Source organism: Passer domesticus, chromosome 9 (assembly GCF_036417665.1).
Source record: "Passer domesticus isolate bPasDom1 chromosome 9, bPasDom1.hap1, whole genome shotgun sequence".
In the NCBI taxonomy this organism is placed as follows: domain Eukaryota; kingdom Metazoa; phylum Chordata; class Aves; order Passeriformes; family Passeridae; genus Passer; species Passer domesticus.
The window spans coordinates 12,059,727-12,064,726 of NC_087482.1; the positions used below are offsets into that span (position 1 = coordinate 12,059,727).

Here is a 5,000-nt window from a genome sequence, read left to right on the forward strand (position 1 = left end):
GCTGGCATCGAAGATGGAGTGCTTCCTTCAAGAAATGCCACCTTCCACTGAAGCACTATGTCCATCTCTTGACAAAGGAAGGGAGACAGCTGCATCAGATGGAGCTGTTCCCAATTGGGTGGTGGCATCAGAGGTAATATTTGTGAAATTTATGGAGCAGGAAAATGGCCAGGTTACAGTGGCATGATGTGAGCACTTCCACCTCCAAACAGCCACCCTTTTCCTAATCTGCAGGACTGGATATAGTGGGGTATCTCAGGGTGTGTTACAGTTTGGGATGCCTGTCAGCTGATGCCAAATAACTTCATACAGAGCCTGGGCAGAAGCTGCAGCCAGGCCAGGCTGGGAAACAGCCCTGCAGGGCGTGAAAGCAGCAGCGGGGCAGCAAGGCTGCCATGGATCCCTTCCTGCTGTGCCGGGCACGGCGTGTCCAGATGTGCAGCCAAAGCCCCCGGCTGCTGAGTCCCAGGGGAAGCATGAGGGAAATGCACCCACCTTGTCTTGTCTGCAGGAGTTCCTCCAGCTCTTGCCTCATCTGTTTGGATGGTTCCAGGGATATCTTATCTGTTGTATCTTGGATTTTCCCTGTTGGAGCACCTTAGAGAAAAATATTTCCATTTCCCAGGAATGGATCCGACAAAAGTAGGGCTCAGCCTGTGGGGTCAGAAGGGACACACTACTCACCCCTGTGACGGGAGCTGGGCTTGAGTGCAGCATCCAAGGTAGCAGCTGGAGAAGCTGGAGAAGTCTTCCCTGTAGACACATCTGTAACACAACAGCCACAGAAGCTTCTGTCACCTGGTGCCTGCCCGCTTGTCTACAATTCTTCCTTGGTGGCACACTGAGAACATACCTGCAGGAGGCTCCAAGGGCTTCAAAACTTTATTCATCCAAGCTGATGGAGAAGCCTTCCCAGCACCCTCATCTACAAGGCAGCACAGATGAGAACATTTTCCAGGGTGTGCTGGGATCTCTTTCTGCCACAGGGAACTGGGCACTGCCAGGGAGTCGGGTAAGGCCATGGGAGCCAGATGTGAATAGACATGGCCAAAGCTGCCCTGGGGCCTGGGGAGCTCTGGGCTGGCTCCTGATCACTCTCCACACTCTTTCCCTGCCCTCAGCAACATTCCTTGTTGGGGTGGCTGGAGCAGTGTAGGGCCCTGTGGCTCTCTCCCTCACACACAGAAGAAATCCTCCCTAAAGCACGGGGGCAAACTGCAGCAGGCAGTGCCACAGCTATCCATCCCTCCCTCCCTCTGTCCCTCCTGCCCTCCTTCTGCTGGGACACCCCCCAGATCCCAAGGGCAAACAGCCAGGCCCTCTCAGGACACACTGGAGTCTTGCTCTCCCCCTCTGTCCTTTCCCCACCGTGAGCACCCCGTGCAGTCGCTGCCAGGTTTCAGGACATGTCTCCCATGGAGGGACCCCAGCAGGACTGCTCAGTTACCCGAGTGCCCTGAGCCTGCCCGGGATAATTCCCCTGGGCTGTGCCGCTCTAGTCCAGGCTGTGCCTGCACTGCCAAGCAGCAGAGAGGGCAGCTCAAGCCTCAGCAGGGCTCAGGCCCAGAGGCACAGCAATTACCTCCTGGGCCTGTGCCTGGCATGGCCTCCCTTCCTGCAGCAGAGGCTAGCATGGAGCCACTGCTTCTCCTGGGAAATTCTTCCTTCTGCCCTGCCTCTCCATCCACTTCTGGAGAAAGGAAGAGGGACGGCTGGATCAGGTGGGGCTGTTCCCCACTGGGGAGGTGGCATCTTCAGCAGCCAGTACTTGTGAAAGTCATGGTTAAGGATCAGGAATCCACACAATTTTCTGGGTAGACCAGGGCCCATCTTCATCATAATACCCACCCTTAGTGATCATCCTGGAGACTATGAAATTTCAGGGGATCTCAGGCACATGGTGCAGTTTGGGCTGCCTGTCAGCTAATGCCCAATGCCTTCCTGCAGGGGCTGGGAAAAAGCTACAGCCAGGCCAGGTTGGGAAACAGCCCTGCAGGGTGTCAAAGCAGCAGCAGCAGCAGCAGTGGGGCAGCGAGGCTGCCATGGATCCCTTCCCGCTGTGCCGGGCACGGCGTGTCCAGATGTGCAGCCAAAGGCCCCGGCTGCTGAGTCCCAGGGGAAGCATGAGGGAAATGCACCCACCACGGCGTCTCTCCAGATCACTCGGCATCTCCTCCATGTGTTTGGATGCCTCCAGGACTTAGTGTCTCCTCTAAGTTTGTTCTCCATTCTCAGGGGACCTGAAGTGAAATAGTTCCATTTCCCAGGAATGGATCCCACAAAACCAGTGCTCAGCCTGTGGGGTCAGCAGGGACAGGCTACTCACCCCTGCGATGGGAGCCAGGCTTCTGTGTAGGGATCAGCAAAGGAGCAGGAGAAGTCCTCCCTGCAGACACACCTGTAACTCAACAGCCACAGAAGCTTCTGCCATCTCTGCTGATCTGTACGGGCACCGCTGAGACGCAGGAGCGGTGAGGGGATCGTGCAGGGCGAGGGCACACACGTGCATGGTTCTGTGCTGGCACATGCAGCGATGCCCCCCTGGCCCAGCTTTGGGCTCTGAGCTGGCAGCTCTCCCAGGGAGGAAAGTCTTTACCTACCCTCAGCATCTCCCAGATGCTCAGTAATGGGTATGGGCTGGGAATCCCGATCATCTTCATCAACAGCATCATCTTCATCAAGTTCAGCTGCAAAGAAAGGCGGGACTGAACAGCTCCTGTGACCCTGCTGAAGATTCTCCTTCAGGCCCGAGTGGCAGTGAGGGCACCTGGGTGTTTGCTGCCCTCCAAGGCACTCCCTCAGCTCTGCCTCCCACTCAGGAGCAGGGGCAGGGGGACCACGTGCCTGCAGTGGCCCCACACTGGGATGGAAGGAGCCCCTTGCAGGGCAGTCGGGGCAGAAAGGACTCCTGGAGCTGCCAGCAGCTCTAAAGCCAGCCCCGGGCAGGGCCAGGGCTTGGCAGTGGCAGCAGGAGCAGCTCAGGCTCCTTGGGGCTGGCAAAGGAGCTGCCAAAGGCTCAGCCCCGGGGCACAGCCCTGGGCCCGGCCCCTTCCCTCTCTGCTCTTCTCCCTGGCTGCACAGAGCACATGGAAGGACACACTGGCATTGCCCATGGGAGGAAGGCTGAAAGCTAAATGCTCCCTTCTCTCACTGACAGCGATCCTGCGTGATCACTGTTGGGCACAATAGTAGAAACTTTGAGGCCAGGATTTCCAGAATCCATCAAACTTCAGAGGATCTCAAGGGAAATGACAAAGGAATATTCCTCTGGACAACGATTACACTTGGACAGTGATTACTCTGTTAGGAAAGGGTTGCTGACAACCTACCTTCACCAAGCTCCAAGATCCTTAAACCATGGTTTACCAGCGTTTCCAAATGATGCAAGTCACGATCCCAATCTAGAAAGGAGCACAGATGGGAAGCGTTCCATGGTGTGCTGGGACCCCCTTGTATAGGGAACCGAGCACTGCAAGGGGGTCAGGTAATGCTGTGTGCCTGCACTGCCAAGCAGCAGAGAGGGCAGCTCAAGCCTCAGCAGGGCCCAGGCCCAGAGGCACAGCAACTACCTCCTGGGCCTGTGCCTGGCATCGCCTCTCTTCCTGCAGCAGAGGCTGGCATGGAAGCACTGCTTCCTCTGGGAAATGCTTCCTTCTGCACAGGCTCTCCTTTCATTTCTGGAGAAAGGAAGAGGGACAGCTGGATCAGATGGAGCTGTTCCCCAGTGGGGAGGTGTAGGAGAGTGCCCCCCTAATGACAGAGTGGCAAAGCTAGCCTTTGTCCCCCAAAAAAGGAAAAAAGCCCAGAAGTTTCTCCCAACTATCAGGTGAAAAGCCACCTCATAAGACCCCAGAGGCTTCACTAAAACCTTGGGGTCACCTAATTGGATAGAAGCGAAAAGGTCCTGCCTGGCCCATCAAGTAGAAAAGAGGAGGACAAAAGGACCACGAGGCTTTTGTGAAGGTGTTTCTACCAGTGGCAGACTGCTGTACCTGGATCGGATTTTCTGTTTGTCATTTTGCCTTTTATTAAACCTTTTTGTTTCTAACACTGCAGCAGAAGCCATCCTGCTCATTATTTGCCAAAGGTAATAGCTAAGCTGTCCTTGGGTGTGCTGGGTTCCCTTTTGAAGGTTTATAACACCCGGCCTGAGAAAAAAGAACCCAGCACGTGGCGCCCGGACAGTATTTCTCCTATTGAGGAAGATGGTCTAGGGATTTTTTGATTACCTCCATCAAAATAGGACATTTTTACTTGATATTTGCGTGTTTTGGGGGAGCAGGCCTGCACCTGAGTTTTTTGTCCCTTTAAAATAGAAAACTCAGAAGAAGGGATTTGAGATTGAGAGGGAATCTCGAATCAAAGCCTCATACTGGTGAAGAGGAGGCTGTAATCAGAGACGGGACTGGAGCAGCACCGCAGCCTCAGAGGACTCTGCCGCTCAGCTCAGCTGATTTGTCACTGTTGTGACCCAGGACCGGGGAGGAATTTCATACCAAGAAGGACAACTGGAAAACTCTGGTGAGTGCCACCATAGGAAATCGGTTGTCTTTAGCTGAGCAGGATTTTTTTTCATATTTCAATTATAAGTTAGAAATTCAAGATATTCAGTTTGACAAGAAACAGCTTAAAAAGCTTGTAAAATGGGTCTTAACAGAGTTCCCAAACTCAGACATGTCTCAGAAACTCGATCCAGACTTCTGGGATTTGGTTGGACTGAAATTATATAACATGGAAAAGAATAAGAAGTCCAACTTAAAGCTGCGTCCAATATTCAGGACGGTGTTAAAATTTGTAACAATGGAAAGTGCAAAGCAAGCAAAGAATGCACACAAGCAAGCAAAGATCAGGGACAGGGCAGAATGCAGGCAGCAACAGCAGGACCGAGAGGAGAGGAGAAAGAGGAGTTCTGAGGGGACCCAGAAGCCTTCCCTTATTCCACTTGAGAACCAGAAACCCCAGAGGAGTGGCCGGGAGGTGGCCAGGCCAGCCGCCCTCCC

General features: G+C 54.1%; 2 long non-coding RNA genes across 2 annotated transcripts; both read right to left on the minus strand.

Moving 5' to 3' along the window:
* Positions 1 to 489: 489 nt before the first annotated feature.
* Positions 490 to 1,201, minus strand: LOC135307163 (uncharacterized). The gene is made up of 3 exons (XR_010367887.1): positions 854 to 1,201; positions 685 to 765; positions 490 to 597 (listed from the first exon to the last, which is right to left on the minus strand). It is a non-coding gene; the product is annotated as an uncharacterized LOC135307163 (long non-coding RNA).
* Positions 1,202 to 2,145: 944 nt separating this feature from the next.
* Positions 2,146 to 2,681, minus strand: LOC135308282 (uncharacterized). Its single transcript, XR_010368803.1, has 3 exons — positions 2,601 to 2,681; positions 2,327 to 2,398; positions 2,146 to 2,240 (listed from the first exon to the last, which is right to left on the minus strand). It is a non-coding gene; the product is annotated as an uncharacterized LOC135308282 (long non-coding RNA).
* Between the last annotated feature and the right edge of the window lie 2,319 nt (positions 2,682 to 5,000).